We start from the raw sequence: 18,429 nt of genomic DNA, 5'->3' as shown, positions 1-18,429 counted from the left end.
CATGACCCTTCCCTTGAAAACCTCACAGTCTAATGGGGGAGGCAGACAGAGACAGGGCAGCCTGTATCCCATCTAGGAGCAGAACAGGGTCTCTATCAGACGCTGATAGGAGAAAAAGGTGGGAGTACATTGTGGTGACGCACCCAGGCCCTGGAGTAAGTTGGGCCTTGGTTCAAACTCCAGTCTCACCACCAATTTACCAGCTGTGTGTCCTTGGGTGAGTCACTTAACCTCTCTGAGCCTCATTTTCCTCACCTGTGGAGTGGCTATAACAGTTCCTACTTCTGAGGGAGTTATGAGGATTGATGAGATACTGTATATAAAATGCTTAGCATCGGTCTTGGCATACAATAAGTGCTCAGCAGTGTAGCCGGCGCTTCCAACTGGAAGGAGGTGGGAAGGCTTCTGGCAGGAGGGGAGGACACTAGCTGGGCCTTGAAGGATGAGATGGACTCTAGTTGGTGGAAATGGCAAGAGAATGCCCCACATTTATGAAGAGAGACAAAGGAGCCCGCTGTCTGCTCATCGCTGTCCCCCTGCCCCCAATTCCCCTAGAGGCAGAGGGGGAGCCCGGGGCTAGGAGGGATGGAGGCTTGTCTCAGCAGAGCAGCTGCCCCCCGCTCCCCCACCGTCCCATCAGCCCCTGCCCCCAGCCCTCCCCTCACTCCATCTAGCTCCCCCCTCCCGGATGAGTATTTATCGGTCCTCCTGAGATGCGCTCAGCGCTTAGTGGGACCAATTTCCTGCCGGCAGTCAGGAACAGTGGCATTTGCAGGACAGTGAGGAGGCCTGGGAGTGGGGAGAGGGAACGTGTGGTGCTCTGGGACTCCGTGCTCTGTCCTGCCCTCCCCTGGCTGCCCTTTATCCCTTGGGTCTGTCTACTTCTCCCTCTCGCTGGGGCCCTACCACCCTTAGGGTGGAGGAGAAATGGGATTCTAGTTCCTGGGAGACACGGAGGATCCAGGGCTGGGCTGACTGGAGGAGCTGAGCCCGGGGAGGTGGCAGTGCTGGGGGGGCCATTGGTCAAAAGGACGCTGAGTTTTGCTGGCTGGGCTTTCCTGAAGTAGGTCATCGATATTCTGGATTCATTCAACTTTGGGGCTCTGGGTGACTCAGCACAGAAATATGGGGGTTTGTGGCAGATTCCAGCCTCAATGGGAAACTAAGGCAGTGGCTCAGAGGCCCAGGAGGGGGTGAGGGGAGGCTATGACTCAGGCAGTATTGAGGTCCAGGCTCTCCCCAGGCTCAGGGACCCAGGCTGCTGGAGTCCTCTCAGCCCAGGCAGGAGCTTTCTTGATTTAGAGGTCTGGGCTGACCTTAGGCTTGCAGCTGGTCACTTTCAGGAAGCTTTCCTTAATGCAACCAGGCCAGCAAGCCCTTCCTTTGGGCCAGGAGTCCTATCTGGGTCTGCAGTGCCTCCCCAGTTTCCTGTCTCCTTAGCTAGACACAGAGCTACCACTCACTGGGCAACATTATACACCAGGCCCTGGGCCAGGTGCTTGATACATATTAACTTGTTTAATTCTTTATCAACCTGGAAAGACAGGCATGATTAAAATGACCCCACCCCAATTTTTTTGGGAAATGCCTTCTAAGAGCCTAGATCATTGCTCATGATCTTTGTTCAAATGTCACCTCCTCAGAGAATTCTTCCCTATCACCTATTTTGTTCTTTTCCTCCCCCTCCCACCCTTGTCTTTTCCATCTTATCACTTTATTTTCTCCTTGTTTATTGCCTGCCTCCCTACTAAAGTGGGAGCTCCACGGGAACGGAAACCTTGTCTGTCGTGTTCCCCTCCAAGCCCGGAACAGCACCTGGAACTGTGCTTTGAATGATGAATGTTTGTTGAGTGAGTGAAAGAATGAAGGAAGGAAGGAAGGAATGCCCCGTGGCTAATAATAGCAGAGCACGTATTCCAACCAGGAACCAAGTTCAGAAAACACTACCTGCTCCAGCACCTGCACCAATGCCACCTGTCACTGTCAAAGGGAAAGCAGGGCTTCCCTGGTGGCGCAGTGGTTGAGTGTCCGCCTGCCGATGCAGGGAACGCGGGTTCGTGCCCCGGTCCGGGAAGATCCCACATGCCGCGGAGCGGCTGGGCCCGTGAGCCATGGCCGCTGAGCCTGCGCGTCCGGAGCCTGCGCCCCGCAACGGGAGAGGCCACAACAGTGAGAGGCCCGCGTACCACAAAAAAAAAAAAAAAAAAAAAAAGGGAAAGCAATGTGTAGAGGGAGCATTCATTACAGGTAGTGGACCCCTTCAGTCTGGGGTCCCAGCAGACCTGTCTCAGCTTGATTGCAGCTTGATGAACAGCATGAAGTCAAAGATGCTCAAATTCAGCCCCCAGCCCCTGTTGCGGTTAGTGGATAGAAATGGAAACCAGTTTTAAGTCTCCGAGACAGAGGCAGGCGGCTGGGGGGAGGGGTGGCAACTCTCTTCGCATCCATGGACTGGGCTGCTCACCTCTTCCAGGCCAGAAGAGCCAGAGAGGGATGCATCTGCTATAGAAACCCAGCACAGCTGGGCCCAGCCGGGCGGCTCTGTAGGGCTGGGTGCTGCTACCTGAGCTCAGACGTTTATTAGGATTTGGGGTGGGGGAGGGAGTCTATTTGTCTGGGAATGACAGGGACGGGGAGAAGGGCTTTCGGGTGATGAGTGGCAGGAGAGATAAGCCTGATGTGTGACTTTCTGCTGCTTGGTTGGTTTGAAAATAAGTTCTGGGCCTAGATACAGGATTGACAGGAGGATCAGAGAGGGCTGTTTGCTTTCTGCCTTCTGACTTTGAAAAGGGTCCGTGAGTCAGGAGGCTGGGTCCTAGTGCCGGAGGAGCAGTGGAGGGTTGGGGGGCTGCCATGGGTCACCTTGACCAGGTTGCTCAGGAAGGTCGGGGTCCCAGGCCGGTGTGTTTTGGAATCAACCCCAGTGACTCTAAATTTCTGGGCTTGCCTTTGCTCCTGTTCTGGGAAGAAGCATGAGTGCTTGGAGCTCACAAAGGGCCTTGAATGTGCTGTGTTGCCGGCTGTCTTCCATGTGCATCTCCAGATCCACTTTCTACTCTCTCTGCCTTGTACCAGTCTCATTTATCCATTGGCTGCTTGGTTGGGTCAATGGGAGGCATTGGCAGGGAGGAGGATGGGGTCATGGCCTCCATCCCCCACTCCCACCCTTCCCTCCCCTCCTTCCCTGCTGTGCGGTTGGGTGTTGGTTATGACCCTCTAAGAGGCCACAGCTCCTGCCATGCAGCCCTCTCCCTATAACTGTGGCTTCCAGATTCCCCTCCCTTGCTGGTCTGGGGTAGTAACAGCTCCCTACCCTTGCAAGCCTAGGGTTCCTATATCACCCCTTGTTGATTTCTCTCCATCCTGCCCACACCTCTGGAAATAGTCCCTTTGTTAATTTCTGTTTAATTGGAATATGACATCTCTTTCCTTTTGGGATCCTGGTGAATACATCAGCCTTGACCACAAGGAGGTGCTCCCAAGTGCACCTGGTGGTCCTGTGGATCTGCCTCTTGTTTCAACAGTGTTTGGAAGGAACTGACCCAGGGACATCTCCTCTTCTAGCCTCTGAACACCTTCCGACCAACTCTCCAGCTGTAACTTCTGCTACCACCTTCTCAGCTATGCCCTGATTCCTGGACTTGCCAACACCTTTTTTTTGTGGTTCACTTTTTATCGCCGACCAATCATGAGCTCCCTGGTTTTTCAGAATTATTCCATGGCCTGGTCAACCCATATCTGCAGGCCTCCATACACTACCTCTTTCTGGGCTTCTATTTCAACCGAGATGATGTGGCTCTGGAGGGTGTGGACTACTTGTTCTGGAGTTGGCAGAGGACAGGCTTGAGTGTGCCGAGCATCTCTTGAAGGTAAAAAACAGTATGGCAGGGCTTCCCTGGTGGCGCAGTGGTTAAGAATCCGCCTGCCAATGCAGGAGACACGGGTTTGAGCCCTGGTTCGGGAAGATCCCACACGCCGTGGAGCAACTAAGCCTGTGCGCCACAACTACTGAGCCTGCACTCTAGAGCCCGCGAGCCACAAATACTGAGCCCATGTGCCGCAGCTACTGAAGCCCGCAGGCCTAGAGCCTGAGCTGCGAAACAAGAGAAGCCACCTCAATTAGAAGCCCACGCACCACAATGAAGAGAAGCCCCTGCTCGCCACACTAGAGAAAGCTCGTGTGCAGTAACGAAGACCCAACGCAGCCAAAAATAAATAAATAAATAAATAAATTTAAAACAAACTAACAAGCACAAACAGTGTGGCATATATGCCCTCTTCCCGGGTATGCAGAAGCCATCCCAAGATGAGGGGGGTAAAATCCTGGACGCCATGGAAACCGCCATTGTCACGGGGAAGAGCCTGAACCAGTCCCTTTTGGATCTTCATACCCTGGTTCTGCCCGTGCAGACCCCCATCTCTGTGACGTCCTGGAGAATCACTCCACAGGCGAGGAGATGAAACTCCTCAAGAAGATGGGCGACCACCTGACTAACCTCCACAGGCTGGCTGGCATTAGGCTGGGCTGGGCAAGTATCTCTTTGAAGGGCCACCCTCAACTCAAGAAAGGCTAGGAGCCTCCAGCCCAGCTGCTTTTGAGCTGCCTTTGAGGGGCCCCTCTGGCATCCCCCTGGTGTCAGGGCTTCTGTCTGAGCCTCTCCCTGCAACCACTAGGCAGCTTTTTAACCACTTTGGAGCCCTCTCCCAAGCCATGGACCCAATGGAAACAATAAAGCCTTTTACAGCACCTCCCCACCCCCTGCAAAGGTGCTCCCGTGGATATTACCCAAAGTGGCTGTCAGCACAGGGATAATGGAAAGGGGTTTGTGTCTGGGTTTCTGAAGGCTGCTTTTCTGCCTATGCAGGTTGGGCCAACCTTGGGGCAGAGGGAGAGCCTCACTAGTGGGGGTCAGAGAGCATGGGTGGCAGACCCTCCCTTTCCTTCTCTCTTCTCAGGCCTCAGGTTTCTCATCTGTAAAATGGGGGTAATGATAACTGCAGTGACCAACTGCCAGGCACGGTATTAAGAGCTGTATGTGCACAATACCATTCGTTTTCCAGAAGCCCTATGGGATGGCTTCTCTAGCATCCCTGTTTGACTGATGACCAAACTGAGCCTCAGAGAGGTAAAGAGTCTTGCTCAGGTTCACATGAGCATGGTAGCCTGGAATTCAAACCCAGGTCTCTCTGTGCTCTTAATCCCTAGGCCTTCTCTGCCTACCTTCTTGGGGCATTTGAGACAAAGTCAGGCCCAATAGTCAGCTTGGGGCCTTGGAATCAGCAACAAAGGGTAATTTTCATGATATAGCTGCTCAGTGTGGGGAGAGGCCCCGGTGGTAGAGCTGACTTTCTCCCTTTCCCTCCCCTCCCCTCCCCTCCCCTCCCCTTCCCTGCCACTCCAAAGAGAACTAGGCATGAATAACTTTGGGAGAACATCACAGGCCCCCTGTTTCTCACTTGGGTAGTGGTATTATTTTTCCTTGCTTTGCATTATGAGAGATCTACTGCCTTCATGGCTCCAACTAGTCATCTGCCTGTATCCACACTGGTGTCCTGCAAATTTGCAGCCCCTCCTACTGTGACTCTGGGCTTGGCCATGTGACTGGCTTTGGATAGTGGGACAGTAGCCAACTTGGTACAAGCAGTAGCATGAAAAACTGTTCACTTGGACCCCTGCCATTCCCATGAGAGCTGTCCAGAGCTGGCCTCCTAGGAGATGAGGGACCAGGTGGAGAAGAGCTGAGCCATCCCAGGTGAGGCCTTCTTAGACCAGCCAGTGTCCAGTGGATCTGCCAAAGATACGTTAGCCAGGTGAGATCAGCCAAGCCCAGACTCATGAGAAACAATAAATGGTTATTTTTAGAAGCCATTAACTTCTGGGATCCTGGAGATCTCTGTCTTTGAGGCATCTCTTTCTCCACCAGTGCCAGGCCACATCTGGGCTTTCAGGCCCGGGGAGGTGAGAACAGGGGTAGGAGGGTTTCTACTTATACCCAATACATGGACAATGTTCTTCTGGCTCCCTGGGGCCCTCACCCCTGGGCTTCTCAGCATCTTTCCCTGGAGATTTCCTCTGGCTCCCCAAGTCCCTGAACTGACTATGAATGGAGTCATCTTTCTGGCTGCCTCCAGAAAAAGCTGAACATGGCACAAGGGACATGGAGCCCAAAGCAAGATGGCCCGGGGATGTCCCACTGCCACCCATACCCTCCAACTCCACTGGAAAAGAGAGAAAGGTTTTCACACGCAACGTCACTGAGGCCCCCAGTGTCCTTGGGTGTGAAACCAAGGTTGGCCGCAGGTCATTTCCCTTCCCCTCTCCAACCAGGTTGTTCTCAGCACTGCATGTTGCAGGCAGGAACCCAGCACTATCTTGTTTCACAGCTGGCAGCACTGGCTCATTGTCTATGGGGGATTTAGGGACAAGGCAGATCACAGCCCTCAGAAACCACTGGACTAGAGGTTTCTGGAAGGCAGGGACCGTGTCTGATCCATCCCTGTATCCCACGCCCAGCATGAGGAGGACACATGCATTTTACTGCCACCGACACAGAGAGACTCAGCTGGTTCAGTGCGTGGCCCCCAACCGATTTCTCTCTTTGCCCTTTCCTGTCCTCCATCCTTATCCAGGCCATTGCTATTCCTACAGCTCCCAGCAGCTGGCTCCCGTCTCCAGGAAAAAAGCACAGGGGTCCTCCCCGGTCCCCAATCCCTCCCTCTGTCCCTGGCTTCCTTCTTCATGAATCCTGTTGGGCCTTGCCAGTGCCCCTGCCCATTTCTTGACCTTTCCCTGGAGCAAGTCACCACTCAGGCCCCCAAATGGCTGGACACAGGTACCTCTGCCCAGGGCTTTGTCTTCCAAAGACCACTGACTGGCAGGCCCACTGTCATTACAATTACTTCTGGTCCCACCTCTGATAGACAGAGGGGTCACTTTCATTTTAAAAATTTAATTCAATTTAATATTTGAGTAGGTAATAAATTATCATATTTCAAGGGTATCTACAGTGAAAAGTCCCCCTCCCATCCTGACCCAGCCTCCCAGCTCCCTCCACGGAGGCAATGTTACCAGTTTCTCGTGTGTCCTTCCAGGGACAGTCTTCGCATCTAAAGGCCATATATGGATATTCACACATATTTTTATAAATTATACTTTCCCCCTCTTTTGTTCACAAATTGTACATATAATAATATAATAATAATAATGGTACCATGTAACCCACAGGGTTCTGTGCTTTGTTTTATCACTTTACACTTTATCTCAGAGATCACCCCCTAGCAAGACAGAGTTTCCCTGTTCTTTCTTTTGGGGGGGTGGATATACTTCACATACCATAAAATTCAGTAATTTTTAATATACTCACAACGTTGGGCAACCATCACTATTTAATTCTGGAACATTTCCATCATCCCCCAGAGAAACCTCACACCCATTAAGCAGTCACTACTTCTACCTTGCAGCCTCTGGCAATCACTAATCTACTTTCTGTCTCTATGGATTTGCCTATTATGGACATTTATTATAAATGCAATCATATGATATGTGGCCTTTTGTGTCTGGATTCTTTCACTCAACATAATGTTTTCAAGGTTCATCCATGTTGTGGCACGTATATCAGTACTTCATTCTTTTTATTGCTGAATGATATTCTTAAAGATATACCATATTTTGTTTATCCATTTATCAGTTCATGGATGTTTGGGTTGTTTCTACATTTTGGCTATGATGAATGATGCTGCTATGAACATTTGTGTACAAGTTGTTATAGGAACATGGGTCTTTGATTCTCCTGGGTGTGTACTTAGGAGTGGAATTGCTGTGTCACCTCATTCTTTTTAATGTCCACATAGTAGTATCTCATTGTATGCATATACCACAGTTTATTTAAGCAATCATCTGTTGATGGACACTTAGTCCCCCTTCCCCCTTTTATTTATTCATTTTTACTCTTTCAAACAATGATATGGGGAATAATTTTGTACATTCACCAATTCACACATGTCCATATATATCTTTTTGTAACATTCCCAGAAGTGTAATTGCTGTGCCAAAGGGCGTATGCATTTATAATTTTTTTTTTTTTTTTTTTTTTTTTCGGTATGTGGGCCTCTCACTGTTGTGACCTCTCCCGTTGTGGAGCACAGGCTTCGGACGTGCAGGCTCAACGGCCATGGCTCACGGGCCCAGCCGCTCCGCAGCATGTGGGATCCTCCCGGACTGGGGCACGAACCCGTGTCCCCTGCATCGGCAGGCGGACTCTCAACAACTACGCCACCAGGGAAGCCCTGCATTTATAATTTTGATGAATGTCATCAAACTGTTTGCTTCCCCCCAGAGACTGTAGCAGAAGCAATATATGAGATGTCGATTTCCTCTCAATCTCACTGACACATTGTGTTAGCAAGATTTTCGATCTTTGCCAATCTGATTGGTAAAATGTATATAAGGTAGTTAAAAAATTTTTTTTTAATTGCAGCATAGTTGATTTACAACGTTGTGTTAGTTTCAGGTGTTTAGCACAGTGATTCAGTATATATATATATATTCTTTGTCAGATTCTTTCCCCTTATATGTTATTACACAATATTGAGTATAGTTCCCTGTGCTATACAGTAGGTCCTTGTTGGTTACCTATTTTATAGATAGTAGTGTGTATATGTTAACCCCAACCTCCTAATTTATCCCTCCTCCCCCGCCTCCCACCCACTTTCACCTTTGGTAATCATAAGTTTGTTTTCTATGTCCATGGGTCTATTTCTGTTTTGTAAATAAGTTCATTTGTTTTTTTTTTTTTTTAGATTCCACATTTAAGCATATCAGGTAGTTTTATTTTGTGATTTTCTTAGTATGGGTAAGGTTGAGTGTCTTTTCCAATGTTTAAGAACTATATTTTCTTTGCCATAAACTATCTTCATATCCTTTGCCCTTTTTTTCTACCATGTTATGGGTCTTTTTCTTATTGATTCATAAGAGCTTTTTATACAAGTGGGAAATTGATGCTTTATCTGTGATAAGCACCAGGTATTTCTCCTCATTTGTTGGTTGTCTTGACTTTGGTAATGGTGCTTTCTGTCATGAAGAGGTATTCTATTTTTATATAGCCAAATTTACCAGTGATTTTCTCTTTGGCTTCTGGGTGTCTTGTCAAAGGCCTTTCCCACATTAAGGTTATTTTAAAAAATTCCCTCATTGTTTCTTCTAGGCTACTTATTATTTCATTCAAAAATATTTCAATCTTTGATCTTTCTGGAGTTTATTTTGGTATAGGTGTGAGGTATGGAACTAATTTAATATTTTCTCAGTGGCTTCCCAGTTGTCCCAATAACATTACTGAATAGTTCATCTTCTCCTCATTGACTTAAATGCTACCTTTCTCATAGACTAAATGCTTCCATGTTTTGGGATTTGTTTTTGTGCTTTATATTCTGTTGATGTGTTTGTCTACTAATAAGTCTCCACTATACTATTCAAATTAGTGCAGTTCTAGGCTATATTTAGATAATGGATTAGTCTGGCCTCCCCTCATTACTCTTCTTTTCAGAATTTTTCTGGCTATTTTGCATGCTTATTTTTCCATATGAACCTCAAGGTCATCTCGTTTCATGAAAAATTCCCAGTGATACTTTCACTGAAACATGTAAATGTTACAGATTAACTAAGGGAAAACCAATATGGATTTATGATGTCAGTTCTTCCTATCTAAGAACATGGTATGCCTTTTTATTTGTTCAAGTCATCTTTTGGGTCCGTCAGTAGCATTTTAGGGTTCTCTTTATAAATGTTTTCTTCATACTCCTAGGCACTTTATCTTTTTCATTGTAATCGTAAATATCATATACTCTCCCATTATATTCCCCAACTGGCTGACATTTTAAATTATGAACTCGTTGATATTTGCACATTAATTCTGTAGCTAGCCACATTATTGAATTTCTTTACTGTTGGTAATAGTTTTCCAGTTGATTCTCTTTCTTGTACCAGGTATACATGCCTATCTTCTGCAAATAATGATAATTTTACCTACGCTGTTCAATTTTCATATAGTTAAGTGATTTTTCTTAATTAATTGCATTAGGTGGTGTTTACAGAACAAAGTCAGTTATAGTGAAAATACTGGATGTCCTAGTCTCGTTCCTGAATTTAATGAGAACGCTTTTAGAATTTCCTCATCTGGGGTTAAGATGGATGAGAAGAAGCCGTTTGACTTGTGGTTGCCAAGCGGGTGGGGAGGTGGGGAAGGGATGGACTGGGATTAGCAGATGCAAACTATTATATCTAGAATGGATAAACAACAAGTTCTTACTGTATAGTACGGGGGACTATATTCAATATTCTGTAATAAACCATAATGGAAAATAATATGAAAATGAATGTATATATGTATAACTGAATCACTTTGCTCAATAGCAGAAATTAACACAACATGGTACATCAACTATACTTCAACAAAATAAATTTTAAAAAATAAAAGAAAAAAGAAAAAAAGAAGCTGTTCTTATTTCATTAAGAATTTTAAAAATTAAGAATGGCTGCTGATTTATGCAGATAATTTATGCTTAGATTCTCTAATGTGGTAAATTATATTAATAGATGTCCTGACACTAATGACCTAGCATTTCTTAAACCCTGCTTGATCATGATATATTGTTCTTTTACTGTGCTGCTGGATTCTGTATGCTACTCTTTTATTTAGATTTGTTTCAGGGAAATTAATGTGAGATTGACCTGTCATTTTTTGTGTTCTTCCAGTGGATGTTGGTATTATTATTAGTGCTATACTCACTTCATAAAAATCATCTAGAAAGTTTCCTTCTTTTTCTATGTCCTGGCACAGTTTAAATAGCGCTGGAGAGAACCGTCCCTTAAAGGACTGGTAGAATTCGAGGGGCCAACCTCAACTCAACCTGCTGCTGGTACCTGGGAGGAGGGTCTCAGTGACTCAGGTGGTTCTGTCACCTCTGCTGTGACAGCAGGACAATTTCAGTGCTGCTGACGGTAAGCCTCAGAGACGCAGACTCCCAGGTCCTTGGGGTGGGACTCGCCTTCCCACCATCCTGGATCGTCTCTCTGAGTGAGCCTGTAAGAATTCCACATGGAAAGGTCACAGCAGAGCTGGTGGGCAGACATGACCCAGCGTGAAAACAGCTGGATTTGGAGGCGAGAATTTCTTCAGGCTGGGCTCAGTGATATGGTGGCTGTGAGGTCAGACTACCCCTTCCCTCTCCTCTGTCTCTCTCAGAGCCCGCCAGAGAGGAGGTTCACACATCTGGGTGTGTGTCTCTGCGTGTCTGGGTAGCTGGGCCTCCCCGACCCCCACCCCCCACCCCGTCCTCCATTGCAGTTCTCTGCTGTTCTGTCTCTGGGTGTCCAGGTGACGGTGGTGCCTCAGCCGATCTCTGGTCTCCCTCTGCTGTAGCACCTTGTGTCCAGCGACCAGCAGCAGATGGGCAGGCTCCAGTTGTTTCTGTGTGTCTGCCAAGGACGCATCTTCCCAACACTTCATAAGCTGCGGGGACTTCTCCCACCTCCGCCCCCTCCTCCTGCCTGCTCCCACCTGTTCAGGCCTGCTGGCACAGTTTAATTTCCATCCCTGGTATTTCTCCCCAGCCCGTGACAACCTCAGGTGGAAGCAATTTCACCGTCTTGTAACTCACTGGGTCATTATAATTAGTATCCCGACACCCGGGGCGAGGGCGGAAGGAAGGAAAGGCTTGATCCAGCCAGGCGAAGAGCAGCCTCTGGGGGCTGGGGCGGCCCTTCCTTCTGCTTTAGCTCCGAACTCAGATTTTCTCAGGGCTCTAATTCCATCACACCCCCTCCCCTCTGTGTGTGCAGGGTGGGAGGCAGGTGAGGAATCAGGCACTGCTGGGATGGGCCCTGGCTTTGCGCAGCTGGGGTCTCTGACCTGAGTGAGGGTCCCAACATCTGAGGCTGGGGTAGTGTGGCCCCTGGAGGGAGAGGAGGTCAGTACCTTCCACATCCCCCTGTCTTAAGGACCTGGTATCCCAGCAAGTCATCCCTCCCTGCCTTTGGGTCCCTGCAGCCCCAGAGCCAGAGCCCATCAAGAGCTGGTGATGGTGGCCACGGGCAGAGCTGGGTCCAGTCCCAGGCACAGCCAGGAGTGGGTATGACTCTGAGAGAAGCAGCCAGGTTGGGGAACAGGACACTTCAGGGAGCAAAATCTCCCATCAGGTTGGTCAAGGCTTTTTGGTTGCAAGCAACAGAAATACACTCACGCAAGAGAGGGAATTTATGGTTAGGGTGTTGGGCCATCTCAAAGTTAACAGGTAACAAGGGAGAACCAGCAGCTTTGGGAAGTCAGGACCAGGGTAGCCCCAAGGATCCTGGAAGTCGGAAGAGGTGAGTCTTCTCTCCAGGGAGCAGTGTCTGTGCTCAGTAGCTCATGCAGCCAATGTGACTCAGTTCCATAGTCCCCAGTCTCTGTTTCCCAGTTAAAAATTCCAAATTCCTCATGGAGACTCATTCATTCATTCATTTGTTGGTTGGCTCATTTGTTCCATGAGTATTTATCGAACCTCTCCTGTGTGGTAGGCAGGATTCAGGCAGGCACTGAAGAGATAGCAGTGATCAAATAAAACAAAAGTACTTCTCTAGCCTCTTACATTGTGGGGGGCAGAATTTGATGGCTCAGTTTGGGTTGGGTGTCCACCCGAAGCCAATCAGCTGTGGCCAGTGGATTTCGTGAGCCTGGAGGTCATCCCAAATGGGTTCTACTGCAATGGTCAAATTGCTCCTTAAGACATACCTCAGCTCTCCATTGACATTGTAGAAAGCAGGTGGTGGGCTTAAAAGAAGCAAGACTTTGTGGAGCTTATTCTTATATCTAGGCAGCAAGTTTTTCCTCGACTGGGGGTTCTCAAGGAGGATACTGACTATGGTGCATGCCCAGGCTCTTTGCATCATCCACTCCCAGGTGGGAGGGGTCAGGGGGCTGGAGAAGGGCCATCCATACCCGCAGCTCTCTCTGTGCACCACACCTGATGCAGCAGCAGCTGTGGGTGAGGATTGGACGCCTGCCTCCCTCACCCCACCTTCTCCTCTCCTCTGTCCCTGCCCTGGCTGGAGCTTCCATGGACAGAGAGCAGGCTTGCAGGGCTCAGGGCAGTCTTGGGGTGCCCCATCTCTGAGCACTCCACATCCCCTGAGGACCGGGTCTGTCCTGTTCATTGCCACTCCCTCCGTTCCACACTCAGCTCAGAAGAAAAGCTCACCAGTCCCCCCACTTCCCCACCTTTTCACCCACACCCCCCGCTGATTTTTCGGTCTGAGCTCTGGGAGACGTGGCTTAGCTGTGCCAGGTCTCAGCAGACAGTGCCCTGTGCAGACTCCCCAGGAAATTCCCAAATCGATCACTCAGGGCTTCCCACTTTCGACCCAGTTCGTAAGGTCCTGGGTGACCACTCCTCTCGGGCTGGAGCCTTGTAAGGGGACTGCTTATAATAATACCATTATTCTCCTTAGACGGGGGCAGTCTGAGCCCTCAGTGAAGCAGGCCTGCCATTAGAACCCTGCAGAAACAAAGTAATAGCCTGCGCAGAAAGCCATTTGTAATGTTGCTATAATTCCCATGATTCATTAAACAGGAATGGAAAGTGATAACATTTCCCCTAGAAAAAAAGACTCTTCCTGGAGTCACATGCTGAGTTCACTTGGCTCAACTATTTTATTGACTAAGCATCTTGTGCTGATGTGAAGAGCACGCAGGCCCAGTGCCACTTAGTTTTACATCAGCTGAAATGAAAGTGGGGGAGGGGGTCCTGCTGGGCTTGGGCCTTGACCGTGGAAATGGAGCCTCTGTCCCCACTTGGTTGCCCAGTCCGGCATCTCCTGAAGGCCTGGGGCCCTCTGGGGCTGAGGGTCCGTTTGACTGAGGCCTGTCCTGCATCCTCCCTTGGTGGAGGGCCGGGGGACTGAGTGGAAAGGCCTGTCTGCCTGTGCCTGAGCCTGGAGCTGGCATTACTCAGCCCCATGCATGCCCACCTTAGGGCCCTTCCCTGGCCCTCATCACACATATGGTCTGTGAGCCCCCGATAGCTGCCCGTCCCCCACCCCTTTCCTTTATATGGTCTCAGATCACTCACCACTCAGTGCCCCAGTTAGGAACCTGGATGTTGTCCCTGATGCCCTACTTCCGCTACTCTCCAGCTGACTACTTGCAGAGAGGCCTCCTCTCCCTCCACTGCCACTGCCCAAGTTCAGGCCTCACCATCTCCTGCCCACCCAGCCATGCCATTGCCAGGTGTCCATCGGAATCCCTGTTTCCAGCCTCTCCCTCTGCAATAAAGCCTTTACAGCGTGGCCGGGGTGATTGTTCTAAGCGGTGACTCTGACCGTCTTTCCTCTCTTTCTTAGAACCTCTGCAGGCTCCTGAGGGATCAATCCAGAATGCCAAGCTGGCCTCAGTCTACCTTTTCAGCTCCACCTCCAGCCACCCTCACCCTCACCCCACCATGCATTCCAGGTTTTAGCAACCCTCAGGATCACTCGGTGTCTTCAGACCACACCGTGTGTATTCACGCCTTTTCTATGCTGTTCCCTCAGCCTGAAAAGCCCTTGCCATTCTTCCTTCCTTGGAAATCCCTACTTCCTCCTGCAAGCTGCTCCTGCGGCCCTCCCCAGCACAGGAAATGGTGTCCCGCCCTTCAGGCTGTGCAACACCAGACTTTGGAGTCATCCTTTTCTTTCTCTCTCTCATACCCTGTATCCCTGAATCTGTCACCAAATCCTATTGCCTCTAATTTCAAAGTATAGCAACAATCTGACTATTCCCACCACCCTCGTCCCTGGGGGGCTCATCACAGGGGTCCCTGCCTTTGTCCTTCCTCTCCCCATTCCCATTCTGTCATCTACATGTCTGAGCACCCTGTTCCTTTGATGAAAGCCCCTTCACTGGCTTCCCATTTCACTCAGAGAGAAAGCTGCTGCCCTCACCACGGCCTTGAAGATCTTATATACTCTGCCCCCCACGGCCCACCGACCTCACCTCCTACTGCTTACCCCATGCTTACTCTGTTTTAGCTGCACTGGCTTCCTCGCTTTTTCTTTTCTTTTCTGTTTATTTTTTTTTTAAAGATTTATTATTTATATTTATTTGTTTTTGGCTGTGTCTGGTCTTAGTTGCAGCACGCAGGATCTTCACTGAGGTGTGCGGGATCTTTCATTGTGGCGCGTGGGCTCTTCGTTGCAGCGTGCGGGCTTCTCGCTAGTTGTGGCGTGCAGGTTTTCTCTTTTCTAGTTGTGGCATGCAGGCTTCAGGGTGTGTGGGCTCTGTAGTTGTGGCACGTGGGCTTAGCTGTCCTGCGGCATGTGGGATCTTAGTTCCCCGACGAGGGATTGAACCTGCGTCCCCTGCATTGTAAGGCAGATTTTTTTTACCACTGGACCACCAGGAAAGTCCCTTCCTTGCTTTTCTTGACCACACCAAGCAGACCCCTGCCTCAGGACCTTTGCACTTGCTCTTCCCTCTGTCCTGCACCACCCCCAGTTCTCTGCAATGCCACATTCTCAGGGACAACTTTCATGACCTTCTTTAAATTGGGCAACTTATTCTTCCTCTGGCACTTCCTACTTTCTTCTTTCCATTTTATCTCTCTCCATAGCATGTGTCACCAACACACTGTGTATTTTACTTTATTACTTTAGTTTTTAGTTTGTTTCCCTCCACCAGACTATAAGCTCCATGAGGGCAGGGACTTTGGGGAGGTTCTTTTTTGTTTATTTCTGTATACCTAAAATAGTGTTTGGGGCTTCCCTGGTGGCGCAGTGGTTAAGAATCCTCCTGCCAATGGAGGGGACACGGGTTCGAACCCTGGTCCAGGAAGATCTCACATGCCGCAGAGCAACTAATTCTGCACGCCACAGCTACTGAGCCTGCACTCTAGAACCCGCGAGCCACAACTACTGAAGCCTGTGCACCTAGAGCCCGTGCTCTGCAACAAGAGAAGCCATGACAATGAGAAGCCCATGTACTGCAACGAAGAGTAGCCCCTGCTCACTGCAACCAGAGAAAGCCCGCATGCATCAATGAAGACCCAACGCAGCCAAAAATAAAATAAAATAAATTAATTAAAATAAAATAAAATAAAACAGTGTTTGTATGCAGTAGACAAGCAAAAAACATCTGTTGAATGCACGAGTCATGCCAACTTCCTACTCACTTAGCTTTCCCTGACCCCTCCTGGCCTGTCCAGACTGAAGAGATCACCCACTTCTCTGTGTTCCCATAACACCTCATTCAGGCCTCTGTTAGAGCAAAGGGCTGTTTGTTGTGTTTATTTTGGGCTTGATTCCTGCCAGTGGGGGAGACCCCATGATGACCAGGCTTTGTCTTATTTATGTCTGGATTCAAGTCTCCAGCACAGGTTTGGCCTATGGGGGGGGTTCTCAATATACACTAGGGAATTTATTTTCCTTGCGTTGTCCCTTTTCACCAGTCCTCCTAGCCTAGCAGAGCCAAGCCTGTCCCCATGAAGAACCCGAGGGCTGGAGCAGAGGAAGGTTGCTCGGTGTCAGTGGCAGAGCCAGGAGGGAGCCCTTGGCCTCTCAGGTGATGGGGAACAGGACCCGTGGGGACAGGGCCTGGCCCCTCTCTGCCGAGTGTGGTACAGAGAGCCTTCAGCAGAGCCTGGAGGAGGCTGGGAGCATCTGAGCTGGTTATGTTCATTGATCAGACCAGTGTGGCCCCAGCCCCCTAGGCCATGATGTTCCCAAAAATCTCCTGACTCAGAAAATGCTCTGAAACTTTCACAACCCACTCTGATGAGCGATCTTCCCAGAAATGGGACTGAGCAGAAGCTCTTGAGGGAATGAGTCTGACTCACAGTCGCCTCTTCATGCCCACGCTAATGAGGGCCGAGGTCTGCTCGCCTGGTGTGGGGAGCAGTGGGGACCCCAGGCCTTGCGGGACACAGGGAGCGGAGACTGTGGACAGACCCCTCCTCTACTGTCACCACCCAACATTTCTTGTGCTGGACTCTGTCTTAGCGTGACCCAGAGAATGCCCGTGAGCCAGCATCCTGACCCCTGCCCCAGCTATGAGCCACGGACATGGGTGCAGGGACCACGTTCTCCTCAGCAGAGCCAAGTACCCCCTGACTAGGTTCATGGGCAATGTCTGATGAATTTGCAAGAATAAAAGCTGGTTTCCACCCAGTGCTGAAGTGAGCCTTACTTTGTGATCTTGCAAGGAAAGTTGTTAGGCTGCTCCTTGCATACGTCCTGTGACGGGGAGGTCACTACCTAATCAAATTTCAGATCTTAGTTTGGGTTTTCTAGAAGCAGACCCTGAGACAAGGATTCAAGCACAACTAGCTTATTGGGGAGGTGACCTTGGAAACAGTGGTAGGGGAAAGGGAAGTGAGACAGAAGGGAAGGAAGCCGGTGCAGAATGTGATGTGAACAAGTTGCCATTATGGACAATTGGAGTGTAGTTCTGCTGCAGAGCGCATAGAACATGTCTTGGAGTTATCCCAAACAAGGATGAAGAAACAGGGGTGTTTATTCACCAACTCCCACTGGTCATGGGCCGCCACCAACTTCGGGCACTTCCAGCCTGCCCTGTGTATGGTCTGAGCTTGCTCGCTCAACCAGGAAGAGAGTTGCAGCTGTTGGCAGTAAGCTGGGGGAATATGGGTGGGACTCTATTGCACCAAAGATGCCTTCTGACTTTTACATTTCTTCTTAGTGCACTGGTACCCTGAGCTGTGCGTCACCCATTCTCTCCCTCACCCCGCGTATCATTGGTTCTACCCCCATAGCTCTGTTCCCTCTGGCTTCTGCCCCACCCTGGTCCAGGTTGCCGTCATCTCTCACCTAGATCCAGCTCCCCAGCAGTTTTCTTCTTTCCTGTCTCAGCTCACCCCAGTCTGTCTCTTTCCCTTCACAGCTGCCAGTGTGAGCTTTCTAAACTCCCCTGTCACCGCTCTTTTCAAATGGCACAGTATTTGACATTGCCTACTTCTGCCTTCGTGAAATCTAGCTTCTCCTTCAGAGTCCAGATATCACCTCCTCCATGAAGTCTTCAGGGATTTTCCCAGCTGGAAGGACTCTTTGCCTACTCTGTGCTGTCATAACCTTTGGAGCTTCTAGTAACATTTGTGTTCCTGTGAAAAAAATTGAGCACTTACCAGGCGCTATGCCAGGGGCCAGCTACATACTTTATCTCATTTAATGTATATTTTAAAAATTTAACATTTTGTTATTGTTGCTGAGCAATATAACATACACACAGAAAATTATGTAAAGTATAAACGTACAATATGACAAGTAATTATAAAGCATCCAGCCATGTAAACACCACTCAGGTCAAGAAATAGAATTTATTTCATTGATGAGGCAACATGGGCCCAGAGAGGTTAAATGATTATTCCCTGGTGGGAGAATTGGAATTTGAACTTGAGATCATCTGA

Source organism: Mesoplodon bidens, assembly GCF_964165515.1.
Source record: "Mesoplodon bidens genome assembly, chromosome: 2".
NCBI classification, from domain to species: Eukaryota; Metazoa; Chordata; class Mammalia; order Artiodactyla; family Ziphiidae; genus Mesoplodon; species Mesoplodon bidens.
Note: the sequence above shows the minus strand (reverse complement) of the source record.